Source organism: Castor canadensis, chromosome 16 (assembly GCF_047511655.1).
Source record: "Castor canadensis chromosome 16, mCasCan1.hap1v2, whole genome shotgun sequence".
NCBI classification, from domain to species: Eukaryota; Metazoa; Chordata; class Mammalia; order Rodentia; family Castoridae; genus Castor; species Castor canadensis.
Genome location: NC_133401.1, coordinates 4,345,642 through 4,363,517, shown reverse-complemented (window position 1 = coordinate 4,363,517; position 17,876 = coordinate 4,345,642).

The window sequence follows — 17,876 nt, the reverse complement described above, 5'->3', positions numbered from 1 at the left end:
GATGTGACTTGAGTTGTGTTACATTACATCTCTCTGGCTGCTGTGTGGAGGAAGTAGGGAACCAGAGCGGGTTCGGGAAACAGTGGCTGGGAGCATGGCAGAGCAGCAGAGCTGGTTTGAGGAACTTGGGGAGGCAGTCAGGCAGGCCTTGTGGAGAGAGGGGAGGGGACAGAAGGGCCCTGACTTACCAGAGAGCCCGCACCGGGGCTGCAGGAATGGGTCAAGTTGGAGCCCGTGGACCTGGTGTCTAGACACTGAAGCACCAGGAGTGGTAGGAGCCCCCTCGCTTGCACAGAGCCTAGAAAAGGCTGAGCTGGTGAGAGTGTTGGATGTGGAGACAGACAGGAGGACACTGTGAGTGGGAGGCAGGGGACACAGTGAAGTTGGGGAAGGACAGGGAGCAGCAGATCATCCACCTGGGGTGGAGTAGGGATGATGGGCTTCCCGACAAGGTCTCCGATGCAGCACGAGGACAGAAGGGAGGAAGGTCAGATGTCCATGAGGTCAGCTCTGCCCAGCCACCCTGGTCGACCTCCTTGTTCTGGACACAGTCCTGAGAGGCAGGACGGTGGGTGGCAAAGGTGGGTAACTCCCATTCCTTGCAGAGATGGTGAATTCTGGGGCAGAAGGAATCTGGCCATGCTATTCGGCCTTCCCTTTACCCTGTCCCAGGTGGCACACGCCATGGGAACCTGGCAGAGGCCTTGTTTCCCACCTTCTCCCCTTCACCCAGCGAGCTCCAGGCACACAGGCCTTTCTTTTGGTGTTCTGCGAACTTGAGGCTGTTGTTCACACCCAGGGCCTTTGCGCTTGCCATTTCCTCCCCCCGAAGGCTTCCCCACTCCATCTCCTCCCATGGCTGGTTCCCTCACCTCACTCAGGTCTCTGTGCACCGTTTTTCCTCTGAGACGCCTCCCCAAATCACAACCCCTTCTTCCCCCCTTCTTTCTGGCACTTACAAGACTGACATATGCGGATCTTTTCCGTGTTTACTGCATGTCTCCTGTCAGAACAGGGGCCTCAGGACCTTGGGTCTCATCTATCATGGTCACTGCTGTGTCCCCAGGACTAAAGGAACGCCCTGTAGGAAGCCAGCACCCCTCAGGGTTTACTGACTGACAAGGATTTCAGGGATCCCCCCTTTGTAGAGCTGGGCAAATGGTGGAGCCCGCTCTGACTTCAAGGCCCAAGTCTCCAGTGTCCTACCCTGTGTAGTGACCAGAGCCTTGGGCCCTGTCCACCCTTAGGCAGGACAGCCCGGGACAATCTGGGTTTGCTTTTTCTAATTGGTCTGATACAGTCATGAAAGGCATCTCAAAATTTCACAGCTGGAAATGTTTTACCATTTATTACTTAAAAACAGCCTTTGAGTTTGGGGTTGTTTTTAAAATCAGATTTTCCTCTCCATGAAAAATGAAAAAAAAATATGTCACCGAGAAACTACTCTTACCAGAGACCCCCACAAAAAGGTCCAACCAGGTCAGTGTTTGTGGGAGTCAGGGAGTGGGGTACCCCAAACTCCAGACAAATCCCAAAGGAAGGGGGATGTCCAGAGTTGGGACTTGGCCACCCCACGTCCCCCACATCAGGGATGGTGGGGGGCAGAGATAAATGAAGGCCAGTACGTCACATAGTCAGACATTAACCACGCCAGAGGGAAAAGGATGTGAAAGTTAAAATGGCCCCGATGAAAATATACCGAGGTTAAAATACAGGGTAACTTTACAAATCACTAATAATTTCTTTGGCTTTCACTGCAATAACATTGATTTAATTCATTAGATTCCTTTCTGAATCTATATTTCAATTTTAGCGTTGTCGGATCCTGTTAATGACAATTTTGCCCCATCTGTTCCCACACGAGAATGAGGCTCCCGCGTATGACAAGATGGATCTCTGAGAGTCGAAGGAGGAGAAGTCTTAAAGGTATTTCATTCTGATTTGGCCCCTGTTTTCCAGGATGATTTCCGCTTCAAGGGAAGCCACCCCCCAAAAGTTTCTGTGGTCACCCATGGAAAGATGAGCCCCTGTCTGCAGCCACCTCAGCCATGTCCCTGCCCTCTGCCTACCCCCAGATCCTAGCAGGGGACCCACTGCGTTTCTCGTCATTTCAGACAGGAGGAGAATATTCAAAACATTCCCACCCATTCCTTTTATTTTTCTTTTTTTAATGACAGAGCAATAATTCTGAGTGCCAGCATATCAGAATTCCAGCGGCTGTGCTTAGAATGAAAACGAGTCCTTGTAATTTGGTCTTTCAAATTGTCCTATTACAGTAAGTCATTCCCGTCCGTAGGCCCCTGTGAGCTGCCAGGATCTGATGTCGCCCTGGGCCTGCCAGCCTGCACATCTGTCACTGTCCTGCAGGGGACAGTGCTGAGCGCACGGGTGAGCAACAGTGGGCATGGCCAGGTAGCCCATGGTGGCTTTGGAGGGGCCCAGCCAAACTGGGGGCCGGCTCTCCTCGAAAGCAAGAGGACTTCATGGCACCCACATTTCCTGTGGCGAGGGGAGGCCTTGCATGTCCAGATGTGTTTGTAGAAGTTGGGGGGTGGCTGTGTGTTATTGAGGGGACGACAAGACTTCCTGCTAATTATCAACCGTGGAAAAATAAACCCAGCATTGCAGAAGACACAGTGCATGACCCGAGGAATGGGGGATTTTTTTTTTTAAATGCAGGCATTAAAATATACATGGAATTAGGCTGGATCCTTGATGGTAACCTTCACCATATGTATTGACATTCAACTCAACGCCAGCAAATGGAGTGCTATATTACAGCTCGGAGGATCAGAGATTGCCTCTCGCACGGGCTGACATGAAGTTGAGTTACTGTTGTGCGGTGGACTTCTCCAGAAACTCCAAAGACAGAAAAAAAAAAAACCCAAAAAAACAGCTGGAAAATCCTCCTTACAGATCTACCCTCTTCCTTTCAAACACTGATGAGGTAAATTTTAACATGTCCCAATGTCATGCCTTGCACAAATTAAAAATCACCCAAAATAGGCAGGTTTCTAGGTGACCTGCTCAAATGTACAGAATATATAAAAACTTTAATCAAACACTTGGGTTTGCTCAGTTTTAAATTGTGTTGGTTTTAATAGCTTCTTTTCTGCTGTTTATATTAATGATATATTCCAGCCTAAATATATTGCCAGGCTAGAAGCCATCATAACATTTTTCCAAGCTTGAATGAACGCACTTGTATTCATAGTCTTTTTTTTAATAAAAAGATCTCTTTCTATTAAGTCCCTTCTTTTTATTTATTTATTTTTTCCTTCTGATTTTGTTCTCCAAAGATTGAGGTGCTCTGTACTTTGTACCATGGCTCTGGGAGTGACATAAGACACATCACGCCACCTCATTTACTGTGTGTAGACTTCTGTTCTTGCAGGAGAGCGGGAAGTCACATTTCCTGTTCATCCCAGCTGAGGATGAGGCTGGGGAGGGACCTGTGACAATGAAAATTGCTTTCTGGAAGCATCAACTGGAGGTGCTGTGTCACCTGTGAAAATGTCTCAATTTGCTCTTGTCAGCTGATTCTGCTGGGAAGACCTCACTCCGTCTGGACACACCTGGAAGGAAGTGCCGTGGGCAGGTGCACAGCCCGGAGAGTCCACCGCGGCCCATGGAAGGGCCCCCAAGTTGTATTCCAAGCCCCTGGGGTTTAGAGCCTTTCCCTACCTCGGTCACTGGGACACTTCCAAAGAGCCCCCTGTGTGCCTGGCTGAACTATCCACCGGCCTCTCTGGTCTGGGCTCGTCCCCAGCTCTGAAATGCCCAGGCTACAAACCCCTGTGCTCAGGTGGGCATTGAATTTTAGCAAAACCATGCAGGATTTGTCAGTTTTACAAAGTTGATCGGTTGTCGAGGTTCAGAGCAAGGAGGAAGGGTGGATCACAGGCCACTGAAGGGCTATTTGAAGAGAAAATCCCCAGAAAGCAGGAGACTACCTGGCTTGGTCCCTCGTCTGTGAGCAGGTGAGTTGTGCACCAGGAAGAAGGAATTGTCACGACACGGGACTGTCTCCTCTTTTCTGGGGGTGGGGCATGGAGGAGGTCCTGCTATGTAGCCCAGGCTGCCCTTGAACTTGTGATCCTTCTACCTCCACCTCCTGAATACTGGGATTACAGCTGTATACTACCATGTCTGGCCCAACTTTTTCATATATAGTGACCTCCATTAAATCATAAATAGCCCATGAATATAAATAACAATAACTGTATTATAAAGGAGATTAAGGTATATGGTTGATGGACTCCCTATACCTACATACAGAACTAAAAAACCTCTTGCAATTGCTTTAAGTGGGGTGGGGAGGGGGCTGGGGAGGAGTGATGATGGGGGCAATGTAAATAATTTTCAATATAAGTCTAATCGGAATTGTCACTATGAATCTCCCCTGTATAATGAATAGATCCTAATAAAAAATTTATAATAAAAAACTATTATTTTTCCTGCATTTTTATGTGAAGTGAGGCACACGAGTTTAGCCAGTTTATAAATTCTTTTTTTTTATTAGAAAAATTAGCTTATTAAGATTCTTTACAGAAATACTTTTTAAAAGAAAGAATGACATGACTAGCAATAAACAAAACTTCAAATTTCAAATTATGGGTGAACAGCATAGAAGAAAATTTTATCACAAAGTATTATTGAAAGACCATTTTGAAATTAAAAAATAGTCCTACTAGTATTCCTTGTGTTCAAACCACAGTGCTGCAAAAAAAAAAGCACCAACAAAAATAGTCCTATTTTAAATATTTTCAAGTTTATAAGTTCTGATCAAAATAAAGTCTCTTTGTCTGTCTACTTTTTCTTCCAAACTATTTTTAAACTTATTATTATGAAATATCTTGATCACATAGACCGAAATAAATAATATGATAACCAGATACCTGCACACCAGCCAGGTCTTTTTCTTTTTCTTTTTTCTGGAGATAGGGTCTCCCTGTGTAGTTCAAGCTGGCCTTGAACTCATAATCCCCCTGCCTCAGCCTCCCAACTGCTGGGATTACAGGTGTGATCCACCATGCTCGGCACATACTACCCAGTTTGATCAAAGCCTGGCATGATATCCTGTGTGCTCCAGGTACTTTTTAGAATCTAAGACGTCACTGCAGAGTGCACCTGGGCTCCCCAGACCCAGGCACGGGCTTTCCTGTTATGGGGAGTTTTATACAGGTCAAGCCTTTGACATTCAAGTTGATTGATGGTGCTGCTTAGCAACACTGTCTTAAACTTCTTTCTTCATCATCCCGAGAACGGGAGAGAAGGAAGGACATCTGTGTGACCTGAAGGTCCAGCAAGGGCACCACACTCTGTAGGTGAGAGAAGCGAGGTGATGACAGCTAAAAATGAGCCATGCTCCTGGTGTAGTTGGGCCACAGAACATGGGTGAGTCAGGTGTCTGTGGAGTCAGAGTGACTTTTCTCTCTCTTGCCTTTTCTTTTCAGCTCTGTTGTGGAATTGGTCTTACAAATAACTCATTTCTGACCATGCAGGATGGGGTGGGGTGGAGGTGAAGGGTTCAAGATGTCTTTCCAAGCCAATCACGATCAGATCAGTGGCTTTGCTAAATCAATTACAAGTATTACCGGCTATGACATCTTTACCTGCGTAAGAAAATTATATAACATATTCGCAGCAAATGAATTCCACCCGGACCAGTTAGAGCACATCGCTATGCTATGCAAATAGTCATCTTTGTGCTTGAAATCAATAACTTATTTTCTTCTGTAATAAAGAAAAAGGGGAAATAAGTTTTTATTAATTACATACAAAATGAAATCTCTTGCAAAGCCGTAGGTTTCATTTCCTTACGATGGCTTTCCTCATGTCAATATCTGAGCCCCCGCCCCCTCAGCCCCGTGATGAGGGCCTTTGACAGAATGTCCCTAAGCCACTTCTGGTTGGGATGGTGGCTCAGTGTGAGCAGGGTCCGTCCAGTGATGGCTATGCCTGACGATGTCTGCCTGCCCAGCCCGGGTCCCTCCTGTCCCTCTCGCTGTGGACCTGAAGAGCATCTTATTTGTAAATCTTGCTTGACCAGTTCGTCAGCATCAGCTCGAGTTCTGGAGGAAGTTAATGACAGAATTGATTATGCCATAACCCGTGTTAATAGCGAGTGTATTGCCTCTTAGCCATAGGGTCATATTTATGAGCTATTTCTCCCCTCCCGAACATGGCCGAGGCCTCAAGGAAATCACTTTTCTCCCCTTCTAATCTTTTGTGACCATCTGGGGAGCAGAATGCAGAAACAGCAGTCATGTCGCACTTGACTCCAACTGGGGACGCTGTGTCCGTCCATACCCTCGTGACAGTCATAACCATCTTTATTCTTTTCTTGAACATGGAAGAACAACCCTGGAGTCCATGCCCACACCTCGCCTGCCCAGGTGGCTGGAATGGGGATCTCTTTCAGCCTGGTCACATCCAGGTGGCTTTGCTCCATGTCCTGATGGAATCTTCTGGGAGCTCTTCCCCCAGGTTCTGCTATCATCAAAGCCGGGTGGATTTTCAACCTGGGGTGTGAAGTCATAGCCACCAGCGTGTGAAAGTCAGAGCCTCCATGGGGCTGTGGCAAGGTTATTGATGGCTTCCTGCCATGTCATGAGGTACTTGCGTTTGACAAACAGATGTCCCTTAAGCACAGATATCGGCTTTATTTATGTCTGATGACCCAGTACAGAACTGTGCCTGGACCTGGGCTTGGTGCAGAAAGCTGTCCCCTCAGGTGTCTGCAAAGGCCTGTTCCAAACACCAGCCTGTCCTGCTTCTCCTGGCCAACAAGGCTCTGCCACCCACAGAGAGGCTTTGAGCTTCTGCAGGCCTCAGTGTGGAGTCCCTGGGAGCAGGCAGAGCATCAGCTGAAGAAGCCAGGCCAGGTGATGGGTAGGTGGAAGCTGCCATCACCAGAAGCAGGGGCATGCCCAAGCCACCAAATCCTGGGGTCTCTTCCTCCTGTGCCTTCCCTGGCCTGGCTCCTGCCATGACACCCTTGATCACTCTGGAAAACAGGTAGGGTCTTAAGCCCCTAGCTGGGCCAAGGATAGCAGGCAGAGACCTAGGGAGCCACCCTTCCCCCACAGGAGGGCCTGCTTATGGATTCCTCACCAGGCCACCAGGCGGTCTGATCCGGGTGTGGACAGCTGGGCGGCTTGGTGGCATTTTATAGCCATGGCATCTTCCCAAGGCTGTAACTGTGTGTGTGTGTGTGTGTGTGTGAGTGCCCAGGGATGGGCCTTCCCTGCCTCATCCTTTTGAGGCTGCCTCCCCAAGGACACTATTGCCCCTCAGAGGACCCCATAAGCTGCCTGTCTCATTCTGGCTAGGGCAAAGTGTGTGTGTGTGTGTGTGTGTGTGCGCGTGCGCGCGCGCACGCATGTGTGGTGTGTGAAACAGGTTCAGACCTGGCACAGACTGTGCAGGCTCCATCCACAGCCCCCTCCGCCCCATCCCAGACGGAGGCTCTCATGATAAAACAATACCCCCTGGGGAGGCACACCTTCCTGAGCCTCACAGAAACGATCTCTACCAAGAGAAATTAATTGTTTTGTTGTTGATGGAAAAGAGACGGAAGCTATTTTTACATTCTCTCCACCTGGGGTGTTATTAACGAAGGGCAGGGCAGGTGACTGTTGCAAGTCCCTATGCCATGGACTGTACCCGGCCCTACACAGGTGTGGCTTTTTGATGGGCAACTTCTGGCTGGGATTGACTGCAGGACAGGTGACTGATGGGGAGAGGGGCAGGCAGATGGGGCTAAGGGGTCAGTGAGGGCTGACCCCTGCCTTCAGGCCTCTGCTTCATTACTGACTGACTCTGAGCTCTCTGGACCTCAGTCTTCTGATCTGAAAAATGAGACAACAGTGTTTTCTTATGACATGATTGCAGGAATAATGAACACGGGAGGTGTGTTAGCCAGCTTTCTGTCACTGTGACAAAATACTTGAGACAGCTTGACATGGAAGGAGGAAAGGTGGGCTGGCAGAGTAGCTGAAGTATAAAGTTCCTGCCTAGCAAGCAGGAGGCCCTGAGTTCAAACCCCAGTTCCACCAAGAAAAAAAAAATTCCTAGGAGGGAAGGTGTCCTTTGGCTCACAGTTACAGAGGTTCCAGTCTGGTTGCTTTTAGGGCTATGGTAAGGCAGAACATCTGGTAGAAGTGTGTGGCAGAGGATAGCTGCTTACCTCATAGCAGCCTCCAGGAAACAAATGGAGAAAAAGAGGACGGGTCTGGGATAAGATGTACCCTTGCAGGACACAACGTACTTTCTCCAACCAGGCCCTACCCGCTAATGTTTCCACTACTTCCTAATAGCGCCACCAGCTCAAGACATGAGCCTTTGTGGGACATCCCAGATCCAAACCAGAGCAGGCTTTCCCATGGGCAGGATCCAGCCTTCTGCCATTGCCCTCGCAATGTGACTCATCCTGTAGGTGAGTCCCCAGTCCTGAGGCTGGCCTCTGTCACTCACCTTACAGGGCCACCTGCATGGCTGCAGAGGCCAGCTGGGCTCCATCCTTCACCATGCTCTGTCCCAGTGTGGGTGGCCTTTGGCTTCTCGTCACATCTAGCACAGCACCTAAGTGACTTCCGGAACTGCACCATAAATACCACCTTGCCCAGTCATGTCCCAAAGGGGCACTGGCAGTGTCTTTACCACTCCCGGAGTATTTGGGGACAGTGGCTTTTGTGGACAGGATTTTAACCAGTTAAACATGGTGGCCTTCACATGGGTGAGGCACTGACTTCTATTGGTGTGGGCATCTGGCGGGGACACATGGCTATGTTTATCACCTGGGCCCTGCCATTATTGAGGGTGACAGGGAATGAAGTAGCAAGGCCACCCCTGGGGCAGTTGAAGCAGAGCTGGCTCTGTGGCTGACACCCGTGCAGTCACACAAGGCTCTGTACCCAAAGCATGTGTGCTAAGTCTACAACAAGTGGGAAGCTCACCCCTCTCCTCCCTGTCATAGGTCATGGTTTGCCTTTGAACTTGAACTTGCTACAGGAACAGGAAGTGCTTCTGGAAGGAGCACAAATGGCCAAAGGACCCTATCGCATCTTTTCATGTCACTGTTACTTCCCTAGTGTGACCAACCCCTGACCCAAAAAGCCAAGCTATTCAAGGAAGAGAAAGCCAGACACCCTGTGGTCCCTTGTGGAAGGCAGAGGTGTTGGAGGGAGGTACATGCATCAGGAGAGGGGTAAAACACACAGAGGTGGCTCTGTGTGACATCCCCACTATTCCCAAAGGAATGCACGTGTCTAAGTGACGAAAGACATGCAGCTCTGAGGATTCTGTGTACGTGTTTGGTTCAAGGCCGTCACAGCATAGTACCTTATAGAAATGAACAGTGACATTCACGCTAGTAGTGTAAAGTTTTTATTTTTCTTTACTCAGAATGACCTTAAGTAGCAGCTTTTTTTTTTTTTTTTCATTTTTCTTTTATTATTCATATGTGCATACAAGGATTGGTTCATTTCTCCCCACTGCCCCCACCCCCTCCCTTACCACCCACTCCACCCCCTCCCGCTCCCCCCCTCAATACCCAGCAGAAACTATTTTGCCCTTATCTCTAATTTTGTTGTAGAGAGAGTATAAGCAATAATAGGAAGGAACAAGGGGTTTTGCTGGTTGAGATAAGGATAGCTATACAGGGCATTGACTCACATTGATTTCCTGTGCATGGGTGTTACCTTCTAGGTTAATTCTTTTTAATCTAACCTTTTCTCTAGTTCCTGGTCCCCTTTTCCTATTGGCCTCAGTTGCTTTAAGGTATCTGCTTTAGTTTCTCTGCATTAAGGGCAACAAATGCTAGCTAGTTTTTTAGGTGTCTTACCTATCCTCACCCCTCCCTTGTGTGCTCTCGCTTTTATCATGTGCTCATAGTCCAATCCCCTTGTTGTGTTTGCCCTTGATCTAATGTCCACATATGAGGGAGAACATACGATTTTTGGTCTTTTGGGCCAGGCTAACCTCACTCAGAATGATGTTCTCCAATTCCATCCATTTACCAGCGAATGATAACATTTCGTTCTTCTTCATGGCTGCATAAAATTCCATTGTGTATAGATACCACATTTTCTTAATCCATTCGTCAGTGCTGGGGCATCTTGGCTGTTTCCATAACTTGGCTATTGTGAATAGTGCCACAATAAACATGGGTGTGCAGGTGCCTCTGGAGTAACAGTCTTTTGGGTATATCCCCAAGAGTGGTACAGCTGGATCAAATGGTAGATCGATGTCCAGCTTTTTAAGTAGCCTCCAAATTTTTTTCCAGAGTGGTTGTACTAGTCTACATTCCCACCAACAGTGTAAGAGGGTTCCTTTTTCCCCGCATCCTTGCCAACACCTGTTGTTGGTGGTGTTGCTGATGATGGCTATTCTAACAGGGGTGAGGTGGAATCTTAGTGTGGTTTTAATTTGCATTTCCTTTATTGCTAGAGATGGTGAGCATTTTTTCATGTGTTTTCTGGCCATTTGAATTTCTTCTTTTGAGAAAGTTCTGTTTAGTTCACATGCCCATTTCTTTATTGGTTCATTAGTAGCAGCTTTTTAAATGCCATGACAAGTTGAAAGGGTAGAGGGAAGGAAATGCTTTATGTTTTGGAAACTTGGATGGTATATTATCCCTGCTTTGCAAACAAGGGACCCCACCTCTTTGTTCTTGGTTGGGTCTTGCCTGACACACAGTGCCCCTGATTGTGCACCCCCAGAGGACTTGGCTCAGGGATTCCTGAAGGTGTAAATTGGGAGGGCGGTGGTAGAGCTGTGACACTTGGAATGACAGCTTGCTTCTCTAGCCTTTGCCAGGAGCCACACCCTGTCCTAAGAAACTGACATTGTTTTCTTTTTTCATTTAAGCCTAAAATCCACACAAGTAGGTATTTTCTATGCCCATTTTACAGATAGAGATGAGATACACGTCCAGACAGATGAAGCAGGACGGCCAAGGGGGCAGAGCCCGTGTCACAGCCCCACCCCAAGCCCTCATTTTGTCCATTTTATGGACTGGGTTGCTGAGCTCAGCAGAACAGTAGAAGTGACACTGGGAGGGTCTGTGACTGGGGACTTGCACACTTAGACGCCTTCCCCAGAGCTGCACTTCGTCATCCACCTGTGCAGGAGACGTTTTCCTTCCTCCTCTGGACAGGGCTGTCATTGTTTGTCACCACTTGCTCCATATTAGTAACCTAGGGAGCAACTCTGTTGCTAAGTGTGAGACACACTGCACAAGGACACGAGTATGCACGTGGCATAGACAAACACATATGTCAATGTGGCTCAGATACACAGACAGGTACAGACCTGGGCACACAGACCCGCACGGGCACGCGTGAAGGGTGAGGCTTATGCATATGCACTCACACGTGTGCACAAGCAGCTGGACATGCACACATGAACACACGGAACAGATTAGGCTGTCCCAACACTGCCCAGGGTTCCAGCCACCCAAGAACACAGAGCCCTGACCTCCACACTGGTGGGTGTCCACTGTGCTCTGTGATGAAGTCAACGACTGAGAGAGCCAGTGTTCATGGCTTGTCAGCTGTGTAGGGACCCTGAGGCTGGGAGAAACTGAGGCAGGAGGTAGGGAAGTATGGCAGAGAATGATCTGGGAGTTAGGCAGAGCCTCTAGTCAGGTGGTCTGCTTGGGGGAGCAAATGTTTGCTCTGTATTTAAGTAAAATGCAACTGGGCACCCATGGCTCATGCTCTGAGGCTGAAATCAGAGGATTGAGGTTTGAGGCAAGCCCAGGCAAATAGTTCAAGAGACCCTATTTTCAAAATAACCAGAGCAAAAAAAAAAAAAAAAAAAAGGACTGGAGTCATGGCTCAAGTGGTAGAGCACCTGCTTTGCAATCAGAAAGCCATGAGTTCAACCCTTGTCCCACCCAAAATAAATAAATGCAGGACCCCATGGTCCCTTAAGGAGCTCCTTAAGGAGTGGGAAGAGGATTTTCACTTGCAAAATGAGAGGAGTCAGGAAGTCCCCACAAATCACATCAAAATGGAGAGATCAGGAGGCCTGAGGCAAGCAGGAAGGCTTCCTGGAAGTGGAGGGCTTGGTCAGTGCACAGAGGAGCTGTTCCTGATCCATCCTCATCCTCTCCCTCCTTCTCAAAGGATGACCCACCTGGAGAAGGTAAATTCAAGGAACCCATCATGACTACCTCTGAGACCATTCAGGTCCTTACATGAGGCAGGTTCTATTCTCACTCCTGTCACCTAGAGGATGACACTGAGACTGACCTCTTAGCCACCTTGGTTTTTGGAGACATGGTTTGAGCTCCCACCTAGAGAAATAGGCTGTCCCAATGTGTAGGATTAGTTCTGTATATGAGAAGGGCTCAGGGGCCTGGGGGAGGCGGTGTGGGAGGCAGGTGCTCTGTGGCTACCTGGACAGGACAGAAACCATGTCCTGACCCTCCTACTCCCCCCAACTATCTGTGCAACCCTGGCGTTTCATTCCTGAGTCTGGGGCTCAGAGCCCTTGTCTGTGAAATCGGTGTGAGGTTTCAATGAAATCAGTCAGGTGAAAGGCCTTGCACAGGGGCTGCCCATCATAGGCCTCCTGCAAATGCCGGTGTCCCCCTTACTGTGTGGCTGTAACTTGTTATTACTGCTTACCAGGATTATGACATCATTGGGACATGAGATTACAAGTTGGTGCTGGAGGAACGGGAACATGGAGACTGACTCTGCGTACAGCAAGGTTAGCCACTCAAGGTGCTCCCAGCCACATTCTTTCCTGTTCCTGAATGTCCCAGCTCTCCAGGTAGGACACAACCTGGGCAGTGGTGGCACATGCAGAGAAACAACTGTGTGACCTCAGACATGTCTTCCAACTCCTCTGCTTTGCAGAACCATACACCTTGAGTTCCAGAGAAAGAAGCAGAGTGGGCAAGGACTTTGAAAAAGGACAGCACAGGTACCAGCCAGCAAGATCTTTCCCAGAGCTGGAGGGCTCCCCTGTGAGGTGGCACCCCCTGCTGTACAGGAGGACCCCAGGGCTGAAAACAGGCAAGGGCCTCCTGGCTGCCTCGCCATCTGCATCTCCCCCACCCCAATCTCAGGAAAGCTCACAGCCCTGGGAGGAGACCTGCACTCATAGTGGAGTTTCCATGGGGGAAAATCCCAACCTGTGCCATTCTGTTCCCCATTTGACCTAATTTGAATAGCACTTTGTCATTTGGGGCAATTTTGTGATTTGTGTGGGTGAGTGGGTAGCATACAGAGCCTGGATGACATTTCACTTCTCTCCTCCTCTTGCTTAAATTCAGGTCATGACTTACATATGTATACACATGCAGACACACAGGCATGCATGTGTATTAAGCCGGCTGGAGGGTAAGTGTCGATATGTGTTTTCCTTAAGCATTTATGTTCCTTTCAAATATACTTGTGGAGGTAGTTGTGAGTTTTTAATCACCAACCTTTGTAGACATACACCATCCTATCATCATAAGAGGGGGAGAAAATCAGATGAATATCCTCTGTCTTGTACGTGTTGAAAAAAAAAGATAAAAAACTTATCAGCAAACATTTTTTCAATACAGAGATTCAAGAAAAGAAAACACTACTGCCCAGCTCTCTGCAGGTAGATGCTCTATGGTGTTTTGGTCAACTGTCCCTCCCTGTCCAGCCAAGTGTCAGACCTGCCATCTTTGGTCCCTCCCTGTCTTAGGGAGGAAGTCCTACAGTGGTCAGCAGGGTAGTTGGGGACAAGGGCAACTCTTCTGAAAGCTTGTCCCCAGCTCCTGGGAAGGTGGCATCTGATGACAGTCCCTTCTCCTCAGGATACTAAGCAGCAATTTTTAACCACCATGACACATGCAGAGAAAGAACAGAGGATGGAAAAACAGTTCAAATTTCAATGCCGTTCACAGACTTTCATTCTGCGTTCTCATTCTCCATTGGGTTGAGTCTTGTCTGTCATGCAGTGTCCCTGGGTGTGTGATCCTAGTGGGTTTTGGCTGAGGGACTCCTGAAAGTGTGAGTTGCAGTAGCCGTGCGAGGCAGGGATGCAGTGGTAGGCAATAGTGCAGGGAACGGCATTCTGTCCCCTTAACAAGTCACACCCTGAGCCATCCACGGGGATCACCCCAATTAGCACCACAAACACACAGGTAGGTGCCTTTGTACATCCATGATGCAGATAAAGACATTCAAGTCCAGACAGGAGAAGTAAGACAGCCAAGGTGGGCAAAGCCAGTATTCCCAGCCAGGCACCTCAATGGTGTCATCTATAATAACTTTGTCTTTAAGAGTCTTGAGATTTGTCTGTACTATGCCAGGTACCGGCTAAGTGTCAGGGGAGGGGACATCATCATCATTGTGACAGCTGGAGGTGGCTCATTCGTTCTTTCAGGTCATGTGACTGCAGAGCAAGGTAGGTGCCCAGCCTGTCCTAGCACCTGGACAGAGTGGTGACCACTGTCACAGCCTCCTCTCTCTCTCTCTCTCTCTCTTCCTCTGCACAGGTCTGTTTGAGCTGGCCAGGTGTTCACTTCCGCCCAGGGACCACTTCCACCTTCTAAGAGGGGAGAGAAGGAGCCTCCCAGGCATCCCAACAGGGGGCGCCAGGTGCTTCCCTAAACCTCTGCAGCCCAGCCCAGACTGTTCAGCGCTCAGCAGCTCAGGTCCCTTCCTACTTAACTTGGCCTGTGGCTGGGGTCAGCCCTTGATGGCCTGCTCCAGCCCAAGGAGGGCTCAGAGGGGACTGGCGAGGTCCTTGTAAAAAGTCATATTATTGACACGAGCAGGTGCCTGAATCCCAGAAGCTGAAAGCCAAGATGGACCTCCAGGATGGTCAGAGATGACAGGATGGTGAATGGCAGGAGTAGAAATGCTGGGCAGGACCAGGTAGACCCCTCACCTCCAGCAGCATCTCCCGGAGCTCTCTCTGGCATGGTTCACATTAAATCCTGCTCCTTCCTGACCCTGCATCTCCCCGCCTCAGACTTCTCAGGAAAGCCTGCACATCCTGCTTGCCTGTAACCATCCCCAGCCTGCATCCCCCCCACCCCTGGGGGAGGGGCTCGCAGGTGAACCGATCTCCCCTCACTCAGTCCCACGTTGGGACACAGGACCCTGGAGAGCCACTACAAGAGGCAGACACCAGCCCTGTCTCTGTGGGACACACTTCAGCCTGGAAATCTCGGTGCATTACGATTTGTAGACAGGCATCTAACCTAAAAAAAAAGGCAGGCATTTGGGTGATGTTGATGATAAAGTCTAATTTTACCTCAATAATGCGAGCAGCTCCATAATTCCATATAATTATATTAACTGGAGAAGGGAGGCCCGCCTTCGACAGACAGGACTCGATTATCTTGTAGGCTTAGAGCACACACTCTATTCCCTTTGCCCAGCAAGGTCTGCCTTGCAGCTTTAAATCCAAATAATACCACCATGTCATTATCATCTCTTATTTGTTGATGCTTTTACATAAATATAAAAAAAGAGGTGCTAAATTGAAATTGCTTGCTTTTAAAGGTGCAGTCTGAAGGTCTTGGAGCTGAGGCAGGTGACAGGGCTGGGTGGAGTGTGGTGGGTACTGGGAGATTCCCCAAATCAGGCTTTTTTTTTTTTTTGTCATCGACCTGACATTTTAACTCTCCTTCCTTCTTTCTATCCTCTGATCACATACAAACAAAACAGCAAACAGGCAGCTTGGGCTATTTAGGGTGAGCGATAAGTAAATAATGAAAAATGTGCATTTTGGAACATCTGCCATTTTTCTAAAGTTTCATTTATTTTCTGCCTTCCCCCCACTCCCATCACCAATTAAACAAAAAAAAAAGAACCCCCATCAATGCTGCAGAGCTGAGGTCTTGAGCTGGCTTGAACGGGGAAATAGCTCCAGTGCAGCGTTTTTTTTTTTTTTCTTCCTCCAAGTAAGGTACTATAAAACTGTTTATAAAATGAAACTAATGAGATTTGGAGCTTGCTGTTACCTGATATTAAGCTATTTTGATGAGGGAGGCAAATTGCTGTGGTTAACAAATGTAGAACCATCACTTTTATTGATACAGGTTTGTGTATGTGTGAAATTAATCAGAGCGTGGGCAATGATGAACGGTTTCTGTAGAATTCTGTCAAAGGTTAAGAGCTAGTTATTTTTAAGAATGACATGAATCTAGCAGAGACAGTGATTGTCTAAATGACCATTGTAATTACCAATTACTTCTTGAAGCAGAGAAGATATTCACGGCGTGCAGTCCTCTAAATACAGAGAGACATTAGCCCATTTACGTACTAATGCACATAATTTAGCTCCTGAAAAGGGCAGATGGGAACACAATGAAAGATATAATAGATACCGTCTAATATCATTCCCTAAGAATATTGGATTCATCAAAGGTGAATATTACTTTATGTCAGATTGTTTTTTATAAACCAGTCAAAATATATTTCATCTCGGTTTTGCACTCCATAACAGTGCAGGAGCAACAGTGCCTTGTAATGAATACTTTGGGGCAGGTGTGGGAATGAGTCCAACGGTTTGGGGATGGTTCAGCCACCCCTTGTGAGTTTCTCTAACCAGAGGGCAGGGTAACTTCCAGGCAGGGGATAATTTATGTGTCTTCCTCTGCAGAGGATGGTGGTGCAGGCAGGAGAGATGACAGTGTTCAGACAGAACGACGGGAAGTGGGATGTGAAAAGACCTTTTTTTTGATGCATGTTCTGAGTGTTCCTTAAGGCGACCTTCTCCCTGGCCCCAGGCTCCTGTCACAGGTGTTGAATATCCAGTCTCCAGGTACATGGAGTCGGAGTCAGAGTCAGAGGGGAAGGGAAGGCTTTCTATCTTACTCTTAATCCCATATTTGGACTGATATAATGATAGCGAATATCTTGTTTCCCAATGCTGCAGAATCAATGTAATAACAGTAACAGAAATATTATTTAGTTAGTACAGTTCTGCTGCTATAATGTAGTCACGCTTTCAGCAAAATGATGGGAAATATAAACATTTAATCAGCCCTTATTCACAAAAAAGCCTAAAAATTAATCATGTTTAAATTCCGTGTCTTTGGGAAGCAATTCAGATGCTAAGCAATTCAGACTTTTTTTAATTTTTATTTCTCTTGCCTTTTCCTTTTAGATGCACAACCACTGATAACCTAGCACCACTCTCTCAATTACAGTCTCCTTGGGAGAGGCTGAACTGCTCCGTGCCTGCCAAGAGATGGGGACTCCAAGCTGTGGATTTGGTCTGTGTCCCTCTGCGTAGATTTTCAGTGACTCTCAATTCTCCTTCCTATTATCCATCAAGAGCAGGAGGTTATACAACTCCCTGGGAAAACAGGCAGCCACCTGCTTCCCACCCCGCCAGCCAGGCAATGGGGGCAGGGCTGGTGTCACAGGGTTGTCGGTGTGACCCAAATGCCTACTATGTGCTGGACCCTGAGCCAGGCAAGGTCTATCCTTTGTTTCAAGGTCATGATCAGAAGTATCTCAAGTCCTGAGTACCAGTGAAAGTGTGTATGTGTGGGGCCAAAAGGAAGAAGGAAGGGAATGGGGAGAGTCAGAGAGCGGAGGAGAGACAGGAGAGAGGAGGAAGATGCTGTGTTCAAGGTCAAACTTCATGACCAGGTGACCTTGAGAATCACTTGTCCTCTCCTTGGCTGAGATTCCTGTAAAATGCAAATTAGCAGTGGTGCTTCTGGCTAAACAGTTCTCTCTGGGGGCTGTCAGAAGTCCAAGAGGGCCAGTGCAGGTAGCAGGCTACACACATTGACCCGGTTTGGTGGCCTTCCTGGGGCTCAGCTCCGAGGGTCCACTTGGGGAGTGCCCAGTTATCAAACCCAAAACTTTTCTTGTCATCTAGGTTTGCAGCCTTGTGACTTCCCTATGGGGTCTTCT